The sequence below is a fragment of the Heterodontus francisci genome, chromosome 34 (assembly GCF_036365525.1).
Source record: "Heterodontus francisci isolate sHetFra1 chromosome 34, sHetFra1.hap1, whole genome shotgun sequence".
NCBI lineage: Eukaryota > Metazoa > Chordata > Chondrichthyes > Heterodontiformes > Heterodontidae > Heterodontus > Heterodontus francisci.
In genome coordinates this window covers 20814959-20833883 of record NC_090404.1, presented here as the reverse complement: position 1 = coordinate 20833883, position 18925 = coordinate 20814959, and positions in this window count along the sequence as shown.

The window sequence follows — 18925 nt, the reverse complement described above, 5'->3', positions numbered from 1 at the left end:
CTACTAAGTCTCTTCGACTCGCCACAATTTAGCCCTGTCTTTATGGCTGCCCGCCAGCTCTGGCGAATGTTGGCAACTGACTCCCACGACTTGTGATCAATGTCACACGATTTCATGTCGCGTTTGCAGACGTCTTTATAACGGAGACATGGACGGCCGGTGGGTCTGATACCAGTGGCGAGCTCGCTGTACAATGTGTCTTTGGGGATCCTGCCATCTTCCATGCGGCTCACATGGCCAAGCCATCTCAAGCGCCGCTGACTCAGTAGTGTGTATAAGCTGGGGGTGTTGGCCGCTTCAAGGACTTCTGTGTTGGAGATATAGTCCTGCCACCTGATGCCAAGTATTCTCCGAAGGCAGCGAAGATGGAATGAATTGAGACGTCGCTCTTGGCTGGCATACGTTGTCCAGGCCTCGCTGCCGTAGAGCAAGGTACTGAGGACACAGGCCTGATACACTCGGACTTTTGTGTTCCGTGTCAGTGCGCCATTTTCCCACACTCTCTTGGCCAGTCTGGACATAGCAGTGGAAGCCTTACCCATGCGCTTGTTGATTTCTGCATCTAGAGACAGGTTACTGGTGATAGTTGAGCCTAGGTAGGTGAACTCTTGAACCACTTCCAGAGCGTGGTCGCCAATATTGATGGATGGAGCATTTCTGACATCCTGCCCCATGATGTTCGTTTTCTTGAGGCTGATGGTTAGGCCAAATTCATTGCAGGCAGACGCAAACCTGTCGATGAGACTCTGCAGGCATTCTTCAGTGTGAGATGTTAAAGCAGCATCGTCAGCAAAGAGGAGTTCTCTGATGAGGACTTTCCGTACTTTGGACTTCGCTCTTAGACGGGCAAGGTTGAACAACCTGCCCCCTGATCTTGTGTGGAGGAAAATTCCTTCTTCAGAGGATTTGAACGCATGTGAAAGCAGCAGGGAGAAGAAAATCCCAAAAAGTGTGGGTGCGAGAACACAGCCCTGTTTCACACCACTCAGGATAGGAAAGGGCTCTGATGAGGAGCCACCATGTTGAATTGTGCCTTTCATATTGTCATGGAATGAGGTGATGATACTTAGTAGCTTTGGTGGACATCCGATCTTTTCTAGTAGTCTGAAGAGACCACGTCTGCTGACGAGGTCAAAGGCTTTGGTGAGATCAATGAAAGCAATGTAGAGGGGCATCTGTTGTTCACGGCATTTCTCCTGTATCTGACGAAGGGAGAACAGCATGTCAATAGTCGATCTCTCTGCACGAAAGCCACACTGTGCCTCAGGGTAGACGCGCTCGGCCAGCTTCTGGAGCCTGTTCAGAGCGACTCGAGCAAAGACTTTCCCCACTATGCTGAGCAGTGAGATTCCACGGTAGTTGTTGCAGTCACCGCGGTCACCTTTGTTTTTATAGAGGGTGATGATATTGGCATCGCGCATGTCCTGGGGTACTGCTCCCTCGTCCCAGCACAGGCATAGCAGTTCATGTAGTGCTGAGAGTATAGCAGGCTTGGCACTCTTGATTATTTCAGGGGTAATGCTGTCCTTCCCAGGGGCTTTTTCGCTGGCTAGGGAATCAATGGCATCACTGAGTTCCGATTTGGTTGGCTGTATGTCCAGCTCATCCATGACTGGTAGAGGCTGGGCTGCATTGAGGGCAGTCTCAGTGACAGCATTCTCCCTGGAGTACAGTTCTAGGTAGTGCTCAACCCAGCGGTCTATCTGTTTGCGTTGGTCAGTGATTATGTCCCCCGATTTAGATTTGAGGGGGGTGATCTTCTTGATGGTTGGCCCAAGAGCTCTCTTCATGCCATCATACATTCCTCTGATGTTTCCGGTGTCTGAGGCCAGCTGAATATGACTGCATAGGTGTTGCCAGTAGTCGTTTGCGCAACGCCTAGCTGTTCTTTGTGCAGTACTTCTGGCTGCTTTAAGTGCTGCGGATGTTAAATCGCTGGGGGCTTTCTTGTAGTTCAAAAGTGCAATGCGCTTAGCGGCTATGACAGGTTCCAGCTCTTCATTATGAGATTGAAACCAGTCTGCATTTCTCTTCGCACTTTTGCCGTAGGTGGTCAAAGCTGACTCATAGATGGCGTCTCTGATGTGGGCCCACTTGGTCTCAGCATCCCCTGTGGGAGTGTTTTGAAGGGCTGTTACAAGTGAATTTAGAAATTTTTGTAACAGCTGTGGGTGAGAAATTCTGCTCGTGTTGATGCGCGGGTGGCCCTTCTGCTTGGAATGATGCAACTTCTTTGGTCTGAGTCTAACCTTGCTGCACACCAGGGAGTGGTCGGTGTCGCAGTCCGCACTGTGGAAGCTGCGTGTGATTTGAACACTGTTTAAGGCGGCTCGCCTTGTGACAATGAGGTCTAGCTGGTGCCAACGACGTGATCTTGGGTGCCTCCATGAAACCTGGTGACAGGGTTTAGTGTGAAAGAACGAGTTGGTGATGCAGAGGTTATGATAGGTACACAACTCAAGCAGTCTCTGTCCGTTCTCATTCACAATATTTAGAAACAAGCATTCTATCTATAGAGGCACCACATTTGCAAAAGTTAAAAGGTTATTTTCCTCTGCACTTGGAGGTAAATAATTGAAGGAAAATTGGGTCGGGAGTATCACATGCTCCTAACAGAATGTATGTGATATTTCTGTCCATTTAAGTTAATGGACAGCAAATTGGACAGGCTGTATAACTGGTATACAATCCTCCCTACCTGGTTTTGCTTTCTGCTTCGTTCAGGTGATTATGTCATAGCACAAAATAAGAAAAATGACCCCACTTATGTTCAAGTTTCTGGATTGTCAAAGTCTCTGAAATGTTTACTTTTTATTAATTTATATACCTACTGATTTGTGCACATCACTTACCAAGGTACCAGAACGTGCCATCTGGTATGTTTATATATGCTGCTTTCCATTAAAGTTGACACATCTTCACAGAAAAACCTTTTCAATGAGCAAGCTATAAATAGGCAGAAGCAGGACATTGAGAACATGAAGCTCTGTAAAACCAATTATCAGCTTTCAGGTAAGTCTCATGAAGTTGTATTCTGAGTACAGTGCAATTTTATTCATTACATATGCAAAATTGTATGAAATTGCCATTACTCAACTAGTTTGCTTCAATTTTTATAATGATTCCTTGTCAAAGAAAATCAGACTTTTTTGTCTTCTGCCACTAATTTTCAGACCTTTTGGTCTTAGGCCACTCTCACCCCTGCATTTGTTACTTGTTTTTGTGAAATACTCTCCCTATTGGTGCTCAACTGCTGGGTAACTCTGATTACATTACATTTCTATGTGTTTATACATGTCTATAAAGTGTCTGTGTGCCCAGATTTAACTAAGTTGTGATTTGTAACCAATAAATGATGTTTTGGGCATGACTTGTAGTCTGGTATCTTGGTGATTTGTCAAGAAAGATTTCATTCACTCACGCAGCAGCTTGAGAGGAACCAGACTGAGGTTTAATGAGCATAAGAAATAGGAGTTGGAGGAGGCCATTTGGCCCTTCGAGCCTGTTCTGCCATTCACCAAGATCATGGCTGATCTTCTACCTCAACTCCACCTTCCCGCACTATCCCCATATCCCTTAATTCCCTCAGTACCCAAAAATCTATCAATCTCTGTCTTAAATATACTCAACGACTGAGCATCCACAGCTCCCTGGGGTAGACAATTCCAAAGATTCACAACCCTTTCAGTGAAGAAATTTCTCCTCATTTTAGTCCTAAATGACCGACCCCTTATCCTGAGACTGTGACCCAGTGTTCTAGATTCCCCAGACAGGGGAAACATTTTCTCAGCATCTACCCTGTCAAGGTCCTTAAGAATTTATTATGCTTCAGTTACATGTCTCATTCTTCTAAACTGCAGGGAATATAGGCCTAGTCAACTCAATCTGTCCTCATAGGAGGAACTGGAGCACAGTGGGGGGTTCTGTAGCAGTGGTTATGTTACTGAACTAGTAATCCAGAGGCCTGGACTAATGATGCAGAGACATGAATTCAAATCCCACCATGACTGTTAAGGGAGTGAAACTCAATTTATTAAATTAATCTGGGATTTAAAAAATGCTAGTATTAGTAATGGTGACCATGGAACTTTGTTATTTAATCTCTCCTGCCCTATCAAACACCTCTCCCTTTGTTCTCACCCCCTTCACTTTCTTAAAACCTAATTGTTTTCCAACCTTTTCCTGTTCTGAGGAAAAATCACAGACTTCTTAATGAGTTTGTTTTCACAAAGGAAAGGGTTGGTGTAGACATTGTGGTTAAAGAAGAGTGTGAAATATTGGATACGATAAGCATAATGAGAGAGGAAGTATTGGAGGGTCTGACATCCTTGGTGGATTGCATCCCAGGTTGTTAAAGGAAGCCAGCGAGGAAATAACGGATGCGCTGAGGATCATCTTCAAATCCTCATTAGATACAGGAGAGGTATCAGATGACTGGAGGTCTGAGAATGTTGTACCATTGTTTAAAAAGGGTGCAAGGGCTAGGCCAAATAATTATAGGCTGGTTAGTCTGACCGCGGTGGTGGGTAAATTTAGAATCTATTCTGAGGGACAGGATAAACTGCCACTTAGAAAGGTACAGATTAATCAGGATAGTCAACATGAATTTGTTGAGGGAAGGTCATGTCTTACTAACTTAATTGAGTTTTTTGAGGAAGTAACAAGAAGGATTGATGAGGGTAGTGCAGTGGATGTGGTCTACATGGTCTTTAGTAAGGCATTTTGACAAGGTTCCACATGGCAGACTGGTCAGTAAAATGAAAGCCCATGGGATACAGGGGAATGTGGCAGGTTGGATCCAGAATTGGCTCAGGGACAGGAAGCTAAGGGTCGACCGATGTTTTTGTGAATGGAAAGCTGTTTCCAGTGGCGTTCCACAGGGCTCAGTGCTGGGTCCCTTGCTGATTGTGGTATATATTAATGATTTGGGCTTAAATGTGGGAGGCATGATTGGGAAATTTGCTGATGACACAAAAATTGGCCGTGTAGTTGATAGTGATGAGGATAGCTGTAGACGCCACTAAGATAGCAATGGTTTGGTTGAGTGGGCAGAAAAGTGGCAAATGGAATTCAATCCAGATAAGTGTGACGTAATGCATTTGGGGAGGGCAAATAAAGCAAGGGAATACACAATAAATGGGAGGATATTGAGAGGGGTAGAAGAAGTGAGAGACCTTGGAATGTATGTGTACTGGTCCCTGAAAGTGGCAGGACAGGTGGATAGAGTGGTGAAGAAGGCATATGGAATGCTTTCCTTTATTGGTCGAGGTATAGAATTCAAAAGCAGGGATATAATGCTGCAACATTATTGGTCCTTTGGTCACAGTTGGAGTTGTTAGCGGGAATGAATCTAGAAGAATCACTTGACACTCAGGTCTGCTCCAATGTCAAACAGTTTATTTAGTTACGCCAGCGGGGCTGTCCAGATGCCTCTCCACTGAACAAAGGAAAATCATCAATACTTATACATTTTCAAACAGTTACTCAGCCCATCCCGGCCAGACATGGTCCAATCACAACGATTATCGATTATATACATTGATTATTAGAGCCAATAGAAGCGGTTACTAGGCATAGAGGGGCTGCATAACCGGCCCATACACAGATAGGGGATTACTCATGATGTTTTCACCTCGTTACAGGCTAGCACCTTTGTCAGCATTCCACAAGGGTGACTGCTTTTCATTTTAATTAGCCTTTTGTTTGAGATTGGATTACTCAGCTCCTGTGAAATGTGGTCAAGTTAACTGAGCCCCATGGTGCTTTGCCACCTCCTCACTGTTCACTAATATTATATGTTACTGGTTACTCAAATAATATTTAAACATTATGATATTTATGACAAGTGCCTCTGCACTTGGGAATACCCTACAACAGAGTATTGTGTACAGTTCTGGTTACCACATTTACAGAAAGGACAGAATTGCTCTGGAGAGAGTACAGAGGAGATTTATAAGAATGTTGCCAGGGCTTGAAAGTTGCAGCTATGAAGAAAGATTAAATAGGCTAGGGTGGTTTTCCTTAGAACAGAGGAGGCTAAGGGTGACTTAATTGAGGGGCCCAGATAGAGTAGACAGGAAGGATCTGTTTTCCCTAGTGGAGAGGTCAATTACTAGGGGGCACAGACTTAAGGTGATTGGTAGAAGGATTAAAGGGACATTGGGAAAATCTTTTTCACCCAGTGGGTGTCTGGAATTCACTGCCAGGAGCGGTGGTGGAAGCAGAAACCCTCAATTCTTTTAAAAGGTACCTGGACTGCACCTGAGGTGCTGAAACTGGCAAGGCTATGGATCAGGTGCTGGAAGATGGGATTAGATTGGGCGGCTAGTTTTTTCAGCCAGCATAGTCACGATGGGCTGAATGGCCTCCTTCTGTAATTTTTCTATAATTCTATGAAAACATTAACTTTGCTTCTCTCTTCACAGATGCTGCCAGACCTGCTGAGTATTTCCATCACTTTTTATTTTTATTTCTGATTTCCAGCATCTGCAGTATTTTGCTTTTATTTTAGTGGATCTTCTTCATGCCTCACTGACCAGGGGTAGATGTTGCCTTGATGCCGATGGAGGAATGAGGGCCACGAGTTTACAGATTTTGGTGGAAATACAATTCAACTGCTGCCAGTGGCCCACGGCACCTCATGGATGCCCAGTATTGAGTTGTTCTTAATCTATCTCACTGTAAACGATGGTAGTGCTACCTAGTGGTGGGTGTCCTGAGTGTGTAAACAGTGTTTAGTCTCCACAATGACTGTCCAGTGGCCACTCCGACCAATGCTTTCATAAACAGATACACACATGCAACAGCTAGCTGTCTGAGGTTAAGGTGAAGTAGGTTATTCCCTGGTGTTGGTGCTCTCACCACCTGCCTGTGCTGTGAGGGTTAAATGGTGGTCTCCATTACCCAGGATGCCCTGGACTCTTGAGTTTACATAGGAACATTGAACTGTCACAGGATTTCCATTTTTTTGTGTTAACCCTTGGGAATCGATATTTTTAAAAACTAAAACAAAAAGATTTCATGGACATTGAAACATCTGGAGACAGCTGAACGTTACGGATGCTTAAAAAAAAAAGCAAGGTCAACAAGAGGTTCCTGGTTTTGACCAGTAAACAGACTGGAAACCAGGTGATTTCAAGGCTACCCTTTGTTGTGACAGGAGAGAATTTATGATTGCCATGGGATTTGCTTGGAAAATTTTTAGTTTCACTTTGAACTGTTAAAAGATGCTAGTTTTTGGACTAAAAGCGGGCACTCAGAATCTGCATATGGACCTGCCAGGTGATAAGAAAAACAAATAACTGTTACCTCTCTTTGAAGAATCCTTGCTAATGAAAAGCAAAAACTTGTATGAAGAGGTACTGTTGCCTTCTGCATTTTTGAAGAAACCTGAATATTTGCAGAAATCTTGCATCTTTAAAAGGATTTTTGCATTGAATGTGGGTGAGAACTGACACCTGTTGCTGCACACCTGATGGTAAACCTGAGCAGCTTCTACAGAACACCTACCCAACACAGACTGATCATCAGCCTTGCCTGGAAAGACTTCGAGTGACATTCAACTATTTGACTTTGGGACACCTCGCCAAACCAAAGGACATCCTTCCAGATCATTGCAGTCCAAGTTTCTTTTATTCCTTTTTCTTTGTAATAGCTGGAAACAAAAATCCCCTTTTTTCCCCAGTTAACCGGTTTTTGGATGTATGTGCATGTGGGCTAGGGAAAAAATAAGGAGTTTTAATATCTCAATTCACGTATATATTTACTTCATTATTGGTTAAGACTTGCTTTTATAATAAACATAATTTTTGTTGTTTATTAAAGAAACCTGGTTGCTGTGCTTTATTCTGTCGACAAATAGAGTATTTAATTGGTTGTTTCAGTAAGTGGGAAAATTTATTGATATGCTGTGACCTGTGGAGAAGTGGGACTGAATTAACAGTGCACTCCTCCTGTCTCTGCCATAACAGATCAGGAGTAGGCCATTCAGCCCATCGAGCCTGCTCCACCATTCAAAACTATCATGGCTGATCATCGACTTCAATGTCTTTTCCCCCCACACTGTCCCCATATCGCTTTCTGTCACTGGTATTTAGAAATCTGTCAATCTCTGCTTTAAACATACTCAATGACTGAGCTTCCAGGGCCCTCTGGGGTAGAGAATTCCAAAGATTCACAACCATCTGCGTAAATAAATTTCTCCTCATCTCAGTCTTAAATCGCTTCCCCCTTATTTTGAAATTGTGTCCCCTGGTTCTAGACTCCCCAACCAGGGGAAACATCTTAGCTGCATCTACCTATCTATCCCTTTAAGCATTTTGTAGGTTTCAATGAGATCAACTCTCGATCTTTGAAATTCTAGAGAATGCAGGCCCTGTTTCCTCGATATCTCTTCATAAGACAGTCCCGCCATCTTGGGAACAAATCTGGTGAACCTTCATTGCACTCCCTCTATGGCAATAATATCCTTCCTAAGGTAAGGGACCAAAACTACACACACTACTCCAGGTGCAGTCTAACCAAGATTCAACACAACTGAGGCAAGTCTTTGCTACCCCTGTACTTAAATCCTCTTGCGATAAAGACTAACATACCATTAGCCTTCCTAATTGCTTGCTGCACCTGCATGTTAGCTTTCAGTGACATATTGACGAGGACACCCAGGTCCCTTTGTACATCTGCATTTTCTAATCCCTTACCATTTAAGAAATACTCTGCACGTCTGTTCCTGCTACCAAAGTGGATAACCTCACATTTTTCCACATTCCATTCCATCTGCCATGTTCATGCCCACTCACTAAGTCTGTCCAAATCCTCTTTAAGCTGCTTTGCATCTTCCTCACAACACACATTCCCACCTAGCTTTGTGTCATCTGCAAACTTGGAAATATTACATTTGGTCCCCATATCCAAATCGTTCATATATATTGTGAACAGCTGGGCCCAAGTACTGAACCTTGTGTTACCCCACTAGTCACAGTGTGCGAGCGTGAGAATGACCTGTTTATTCCCACTCTCTATTGGGGTATAAGAGTAAAGCAGTCTTAGAACAATTATACAGGACATTGGTGAGGCCCCACCTGGAGAACTGTATACAGTTTTGGTCTCCTTACCTAAGGAGGGACAAACTTGCTCTTGAAGGAATGCAACAAAAGTTGACTAGTCTGCTTCCTGGGATGTGGCAATTTTTCTATTTAGTCACAGAATGTGGGTGTTGCTGGAAAGGCCAGCATTTATTGCCCATTCCTAATTGTCCTTTAGAAGGTGGTGGTGAGCTGCCTGCTTGAATAAACTGAATGGCTTGCTAGGCCAATTCATTGGCAGTTTAAGTGCCAACCACATTTCTGTGGGTCTGGAGTCACATAGGCCACATCAGGTAAGGACGGCAGATTTCCTTCCCTCAAGGAAATTAGTGAACCAGGTGGGTTTTTAGGACAATCTGGTCGTTTCATGGTCACCATTACTGATACTAGCCTTTTAATCCTAGATTTACTTATTGAGTTTAAATCCTTAAACTGCCGTGGTGGGATTTGAATTTGTATCTCTGCATCATTAGTCTAGGCCTCTGAATTGCTTGTTCAGTAACATAACCACGATGCTCATCTCCTCCTATGACTAGAGATGGAGTGGACTCGGCCTATATTCCCTGGAGTTCAGAAGAATACAACGTGTTCTGGCTGAAACATAATAAATTCTTAAGGACTTGATAGGGTAGATGCTGAGAAAATGTTTCCCCTGTCTGGGGAATCTAGAACACTGGGTCACAGTCTCAGGATAAGGGGTCGGTCATTTAGGACTGAAATGAGGAGAAGTTTCTTCACTGAAAGGGTTGCGAATCTTTGGAATTGTCTACCCCAGGGAGCTGTGGATGCTCAGTCGTTGAGTATATTTAAGACAGAGATTGATAGATTTTTGGGGACTGAGGAAATTAAGGGATATGGGGATAGTGCGGGAAGGTGGAGTTGAGGTAGAAGATCAACCATGATCTTGGTGAATGGCAGAACAGGTTCAAAGGGCCAAATGGCCTCCTCCAGCTCCTATTTTTATGTTCATTAAACCTCAGTCTGGTTCCTCTCAACCTGCTGAGTGCGTAAATTAAATCTTTCTTGACAAATCACCAAGATACCAGACTACAAGTCATGCCTGAAATTTCGTTTATTGTTTACAAACCCCACCTTAGTTAAATCTGGGCACACAGACACTTTATAGACATGTATAAACACATAGAAATGTAATCAGAGTTATCCAGCAGTTGTGCAATAATAGGAAGAGTATTTCACAAAACAAGTAACAAATACAGTGGTGAGAGTGGCCAAAGACCAAAAGGTCTGAAAATTAGTGGCCGAAGACAAAAGCAGTCTTTTTTTTTTTAACAAGGATTCATGTAATTCTAGCACTGTTATTGAAGCAAACTAGTTGAAAAATGGCAATTTCATACAATTTTGCATATGTAATGAATAAAATTGCTCTGTACTCAGAATACAATTTCATGAGACTTACCTGACAGCTGATAATTGGTTTTACAGAGCTTCATGTTCTCAATGCCCTGCTTCTGCCTATTTATAGCTTGTTCATGTAAAAGGTGTTCTGTGAAGATGTGTCAACTTTAATGGAAAGCAATATATATATAAACATACCAGATGGCACATTCTGGTATCTTGGTAAGTGATGTGCACAAATCAGTAGATATATAAATTAGTAAAAAGTAAACATTTATGAGACATTGACAATCCAGAAACTTGAACATAAGTGGGGTCATTTTTCTTATTTTGTGCTGTGACATAATCACCTGAATGAAGCAGAAAGCAAAACCAGGTAGGGAGGATTGAATACCAGTTATACAGCCTGTCCAATTTGCTGTCCATTAACTTAAATGGACAGGAATATCACATACATTCTGTTAGGAGCATGTGATACTTCCGACCCAATTTTCTTTTAGACAATTATTTACCTCCAAGCACAAAAGAGGGAAATAATCTTATTAATTTGAGAAAATGTCCTGCCTCTATAGATAGAATGCTTGTTTTTAAATATCAGGACTCTTGATAGATTTTATAATTTAAAATAGTCACATTATAAAGATTCTAAACTAAAATAATCCCTTTTGCAGTGCTGATCTTATGATAACCTTAATGAAAATGAATTAAAAATGTAGTTTTCCTCTCCAAAACGTCGAAATATTAAGCAACATAAAAATTGTACCAGATCTTGCCAGTGACAGTGGAAAAGTAATGAGACTAGTGTTGTACCTCTAGGAAGTAAATCCTACACTCCGGGTCCTACTACCTGGTGGGACGTCCTGCCCCATGTGCCCAAAGATCTGCAGGTCGAGAACTGGCCTGTTCAGTGACCTGAAGACCCAAGGCAGAAACTCGAAACTTTCAGTAGACGTCCTGCTCGAATCGAGGGACAGCCAACGATGGCCTCGACAGTAACAAGTTTGAGGTTCTGTTGCATCATCCCCAAATCAGGCTCAAAGGTTTGGTAATGGCCCTGTGACAATGCAGCAGGTCCAATGGACAGCTGTCTATCCCAACAGTGATGAACACTTCTGGCTCCTGTTTTACTTCAATTGGTGCAGTGGCAGCTGCATTTAACAGCAAGGTGAGCTGAAAATCATAACTATTGTATTGGCTTGGAGAAAGGCAGCATTCTGTATATACATATTCATACATGTACAGAGTATTGTGCCATCAGCCTCAGAAGCCCAGTGACCATTTATAGTGACTGCAGAGAGCTCACAGGATAGTTGCACTGTAGCTGATGCACAGCACTTGTGGTGCAGGACAGCCTTTTCCAGATAATTTTAAGCAATGCCAAACCACACATTGAAGAAAGATGGCCAGAGTTATACTCCTTGTCTTGCATCACTATGGTGCAAAAGACAGCTCACACTGACTCAAGGTTTACAGTGTGACTGGGGCAGTAGACAGTGAAAGTGGAGATGAACAATGAATGGAATTCAGCCATACACCTGAGCAAACAGATAAGTGGAAATTCCAGATCGCTTCAGTTGCTGCAAAGCACAGGATATATTCAGTTTATACAGTTCATGCTCACTGCAGGATATTCACATGCAGTAACCAGTTTGTGCAGGGTTTTCAGAAATTACTTCAGACACACACTGCTGTGTAAATACAAAGAACAAAGAACAAAGAAAATTACAGCACAGGAACAGGCCCTTCGGCCCTCCAAGCCTACGCCGATCCAAATCCTCTATCTAAACCTGTCGACTATTTTCTAAGGGTCTGTATCTCTTTACTTCCTGCCCATTCATGTATCTGTCTAGATACATCTTAAAAGACGCTATCGTGCCCGCATCTACCACCTCCACTGGCAACGCGTTCCAGGCACCCACCACCCTCTGCGTAAAGAACTTTCCACGCATATCCCCCCTAAACTTTTCCCCTTTCACTTTGAACTCGTGTCGCCTAGTAATTGAATCCCCCACTCTGGGAAAAAGCTTCTTGCTATCCAACCCGTCTATACCTCTCATGATTTTGTACACCTCAATCAGGTCCCCCCTCAACCTCCGTCTTTCTAATGAAAATAATCCTAATCTACTCAACCTCTCTTCGTAGCTAGCGCCCTCCATACCAGGCAACATCCTGGTGAACCTCCTCTGCACCCTCTCCAAAGCATCCACATCCTTTTGGTAATGTGGCGACCAGAACTGCACGCAGTATTCCAAATGTGGCTGAACCAAAGTCCTATACAACTGTAACATGACCTGCCAACTCTTGTACTCAATACCCCGTCCGATGAAGGAAAGCATGCCGTATGCCTTCTTGACCACTCTATTGACCTGCGTTGCCACCTTCAGGGAACAATGGACCTGAACACCCAAATCTCTCTGTACATCAATTTTCCCCAGGACTTTTCCATTTACTGTATAGTTCACTCTTGAATTGGATCTTCCAAAATGCATCACCTCGCATTTGCCCTGATTGAACTCCATCTGCCATTTCTCTGCCCAACTCTCCAGTCTATCTATATTCTGCTGTATTCTCTGACAGTCCCTTCACTATCTGCTACTCCACCAATCTTAGTGTCGTCTGCAAACTTGCTAATCAGACCACCTATACTTTCCTCCAAATCATTTATGTATATCACAAACAACAGTGGTCCCAGCACGGATCCCTGTGGAACACCACTGGTCACACGTCTCCATTTTGAGAAACTCCCTTCCACTGCTACTCTCTGTCTCCTGTTGCCCAGCCAGTTCTTTATCCATCTAGCTAGTACACCTTGGACCCCATGCGCCTTCACTTTCTCCATCAGCCTACCATGGGGAACCTTATCAAACGCCTTACTGAAGTCCATGTATACGACATCTACAGCCCTTCCCTCATCAACCAACTTTGTCACTTCCTCAAAGAATTCTATTAAGTTGGTAAGACATGACTTTCCCTGCACAAAACCATGTTGCCTATCACTGATAAGCCCATTTTCTTGCAGATGGGAATAGATCCTATCCCTCAGTATCTTCTCCAGCAGCTTCCCTACCACTGACGTCAGGCTCACCGGTCTATAATTACCTGGATTATCCCTGCTACCCTTCTTAAACAAGGGGACAACATTAGCAATTCTCCAGTCCTCCGGGACTTCACCAGTGTTTAAAGAAGTTGCAAAGATATCTGTTAAGGCCCCAACTATTTCCTCTCTCGCTTCCCACAGTAACCTGGGAGAGATCCCATCCGGACCTGGGGACTTGTCCACCTTAATGCCTTTTAGAATACCCAATACTTCCTCCCTCCTTATGCCGACTTGACCTAGAGTAATCAAACATCTGTCCCGAACCTCAACATCCGTCATGTCCCTCTCCTCGGTGAATACCGATGCAAAGTACTCATTTAGAATCTCACCCATTTTCTCTGACTCCACGCATTAACTTTCCTCCTTTGTCCTTGAGTGGGCCAATCCTTTCTCTAGTTACCCTCTTGCTCCTTATATATGAATAAAAGGCTTTGGGATTTTCCTTAACCCTGTTTGCTAAAGATATTTCATGACCCCTTTTAGCCCTCTTAATTCCTCGTTTCAGATTGCGCCTACAATCCCGATATTCTTTCAAAGCTTCGTCTTTCTTCAGCCGCCTAGACCTTATGCATGCTTCCTTTTTCCTCTTAGCTAGTCTCACAATTTCACCTGTCATCCATGGTTCCCTAATCTTGCCAAATGGAAGCAAGTTTCGAATTCCTATTGACAGACCAATGTTTTTGCTGCAGCTTCAGCAGCGACTTGCCAGCTACTGATCCTCTACCATTAATTTTAAGCTCTGTCAGTTCTCAGATGGTCTCTGCTAAGATATCCCATGAAGGCAAAAACAAACATTGGGAATTGGTCTGTGTTTACACACACCTCCCTTTTTGGCCATTGACAGAAGACTGACACACTGAAGTTGTGAAGGAGTATGCAGTTCCACCCATTTGCTTTCCTGGTTGAAGTTCATTTCCACTGAGGTGGAAGAATATAAAAAATAAAGACGACTTAAAAGCAGGTAAATCGACCACAGGGACACTTTGTGATTGTCTGGTTATAAAAAACAAATTCAGAATTGACAGTTCCATTTTTTTTTTTTAAAGCTGGTCTTTTGGTCAAGATCGGAAAGGGAAATACCATGGTGAAAATCTGCTGTTTGGCGGAAATTTCACAACCCCGAGTTACTTGTGAATTCACTGGTGTTTCTGCCAGTTTGATGAAGTCGTGAATCCCTTTCCACACACGGAGCAGGTGAAAGGCCTCTCCCCAGTGTGAACTCGCTGGTGTGTCAGCAGGGGGAATGACTGACTGAATTCCTTGCCACACTTTGAGCAACTGAATGGCCTCTGCTCAGTGTGAATGCGCTGGTTTGTTAGCAGGTTGGAAGACTGAGTGAATCCCTTTCCACACCCAGAGCAGGTGAAAGGCCTCTCTCCAGTATGAACTCGCTGGTGTACAGTGAGATCAGATAATTGCGTAAACCCAGTCCCAGAGTGAAAACACTTGAATGGTCTCTTGTTAGTGTGAACACGTTGATAGGACATCAGTTCAGCAGAATGTTTCTAGCACTTCCCACAGTCTGGACATTTAAAAGATCTCTCCCCACTGTGAACTCGCTGGCGTGTCAGTAGGTTGGATGACCGAGTGAATCCCTTCCCACACTCAGGGCAGGTGAATGGCCTCTCCAGGGTGTGACTGCATGGATGAGTTTCCAGCTCTACTGGATAATTCAATCCCTTTCCACAGTCCCCATATTTATATGGTTTATTCCCAGTGTGACTGTGCTTGTGTTTCGACAGGCCAGATGATCGGCTGAAACCTCATCCACACACAGAACACGTGTACAGCTTCTCCCCACTGTGATCACTGCTTTTTCATTTCATGTTCACAATCCGGTGATATTCGGTTTCTGATAAATTGGACGACTCCTTCAGATCCTGATCTGATGTTTGCTTTGCATTTCATGGCTGTAATTTGTCCCCTTCTAAAACCCTGTGATTTAAAACAAGACAAAAAGAGTGTGAGAGAACCCACTAAAACACAAAGGCAGGTTGTGAAATGGAGCTGAATGAATCTGGTAATTTATGGGGCCGGCACTAGGAAAAAGTGACCATGAAAGCTGCTGGATTGATGTACAACCCCAACTGGTTCATTAATGTCCTTCAGGGAAAGGAACCTGTCACCCAGTCTGGGTGAGGTGTGAGGGACCGGGAGAGGAGAAGGATTTTATATATATACAACTCAACCAGAACTTTGACAGATCCTCCCAAACCCTCAACTTCCAGCATCTAGAAGGATCAGGGTAACAGGTGTATGTGAACACCATCACCTCCAAGTTCCTCTCCAAGTCACACACCATCCTGACTTGTCTGACATCCAGTACTGGATGAACAGAAATTTTCTCCAATCAAATATTGGGAAGTCTGAAGCCATTGTCTTCAGTTCCTGCTACAAACTCCACTCCCTAGCCACCAACTCTATCCGTCTCCCTGGCAACTGTCGGACGATAAACCGGACTGTTCATAACCTTGGTGTCATATTTGACCCCAAGATGAGCTTCCGACTGCATATCGGTGCCATCACTCAGACCACCTATTTCCACCTCAGTAAATCACCCGACTTCGCCACTGCCTCAGCTCATCTGCCTCTGAAACTTACATCCATGTATTTGTTACCTCTCAACTTTACTATTCTAACACACTCCTGGCTGGCCTCACACATTCTACCTTCTGTAAACCTGAGATCATCCAAAACTCTGCTGTCTGTGTCCTTACTCGGACCCAGTCCTGTTCACCCATCACCACTGTGCTCACTGGCCTACACAGGCTCCCAGTTAAGCAGCACCTCAATTTTAAAACCCTCATCCTTGTTTTCAAATCCCTCCATTCCCTCACCCCTCACTATCTCTATAATCTCCTCCAGTCCTACAACCCTCCGAGAGATCAGGGATCATCTAATTCAGGCATCTTGAACATCCCTGATTTTCATTGCTCCACCACTGGTGGCCGTGCCTTCAGCTGCCAAGGACATAACCTTTGGAATTCCTCAGACACTTCTTAAAAGCCAATTTTGATCAAGCTTTTGGTCACCTGCCCTAATATCTCTTTATGTGGCTCAGTGTCAAATGTTGCTTTATAAGACTCCTGTGAAATGCTCTGGTACATTTTATTACATTAAAGGTGCTATATAAATACAAGTTGTTGTTAACTTGGACATATATCACCGTTCCTTCATCATCACTGGGTGAAAATCCTGTAATTCCTTCCCTAACACCATTGTGGGAGCACCTTCACCACACGGACTACAGCGGTTCAAGAAGGCGGCCCACCATCACCTTCTCAATGGTTAACTGGGGATTGGTAATATATACTCGTCTGGCTAGTGATGTCCACACCCCAAGAATGAAGTTCAAACATCTATATGTAAATGGATTAAAAACCTCTGCAGAAATACTTGGTACTAAAACAATACTCTTTTATATCGAGTCAGTAAGGTTCTGTCCTGCCACAGTCCACCTGATTCAATGGGTGCTTGGAGCTCCGGGTCATTGCCCGACAAGTGACTGTAACACCGCACCAAACAGCATGACAAGAAAAGGAAAAAAAGTACCAGCCTTTCGTTTTGCAAGCTGGAACATCAGAACTATGTGTCCTGGCCTGTCGGAAGACCTTCCACAAATCAAAGATTCTTGGAAGACCGCCATCATTAACAATGAGCTCAGTAGACTCAATGTGGACATTGCAGCACTTCAGGAGACACACCTCCCTGCGAGCAGATCTCTAAGAGAGCAGGGTATGGATCCTGAAGAACCAAGACAGCATGGAGTGGGCTTCACCATCAGAAACTCTTTGCTCAGCATGATAGAGCCACCTTCAAATGTCTCGGAACGCATACTGTCCATCCGACTGCTCACCACCTCTGGTCCAGTACACCTACTCAGCATCTATGCTCCAACACTCTGCTCCCCACCTGAAGCTAAAGATCAGTTCTACGAGGAACTCCATAATATCATTAGCAGTATTCCCAATACTGAACATTTGTTCCTGCTGGGGGACTTTAACGCCAGGGTTGGGGCCAACTATGACTCATGGCCCTCCTGCCTTGGGCGCTATGGCATTGGAAAGATGAATGAGAATGGACAGAGACTGCTTGAGTTGTGTACCTAACATAACCTCTGCATCACCAACTCGTTCTTTTATACTAAACCCTGTCACCAGGTTTCATGGAGACACCCAAGATCACATCATTGGCACCAGCTGGACCTCATTGTCACAAGGCGAGCCTCTATAAACAGTGTCCAAATCACACACAGCTTCCACAGTGCGGACTGCGACACCGACCACTCCCTGGTGTGCAGCAAGGTTAGACTCAAACCAAAGAAGCTACATCACTCCAAGCAGAAGGGCTGCCCACGCATCAACATGAACATAATTTCTTATGCACAGTTGTGACATAAGTTTCTAAATTCACTAGAAAAAGTCCTTCAAGACACTCCTACAGGGGATGCAGAGACCAAGTGGGCCTACATCAGAGATGCCATCTATGACTCAGCAATGACCACCTATGGCAAACGTGAGGAACAGAATGTAGACTGGTTTCAATTTCATTTTGAAGAGCTGGAGCCTGTCATAGCCACTAAGCGCATTGCACTGTTGAACTACAAGAAAGCCCCCACCGAGTTAACATCTGTAGCACTTAAAGTAGCCAGAAGCGCTGCACAAAGAACAGCCAGGTGCTGTGCAAATGACTACTGGCAACACCTATGCAGTCATATTCAGCTGTCCTCTGACACCAGGAACATCAGAGGAATGTATGACGGCATTAAAAGAGCTTTTAGGCCAACCATCAAGAAGATCGCCCCCCTCAAGTCTAAATCAGGGAAACGATCACTGACCAACACAAGCAAATGGACCGCTGTGTTGAGCACTACCTAGAACTGTACTGCAGGGAAAATGTTGCCACTGAGACCGCCCTCAATGCAGCCCAGTCTCTGCCAGTCATGGATGAGCTGGACCAACAGCCAACAAAATCGGAACTCAGTGATGCCATTGATTCTCTAGCCAGTGGAAAAGCCCCTGGGAAGGATAGCATTACCCCTGAAATAATCAAGAGTGCTAAGCCTGCTATACTCTCAGCACTACATGAACTGCTTTGCTTGTGCTGGGATGAGGGAGCAGTACCACAGGACATGCATGATGCCAATATCATCACCCTCTATAAGAACAAGGGTACCAAGGTGACTGCAACAACTACCGTGGAATCTCCCTGCTCAGCATAGTGGGAAAAGTCTTCGCTCTAGTCACTTTATACAGGCTCCAGAAGCTGACTGAGCATGTCTACCCTGAGGCACAGTGTGGCTTCCGAGCAGAGAGATCCACCATTGACATGCTGTTCTCCCTTCACCAGCTACAGGAGAAATGCTGTGAACAACAGATGCCCCTCTACG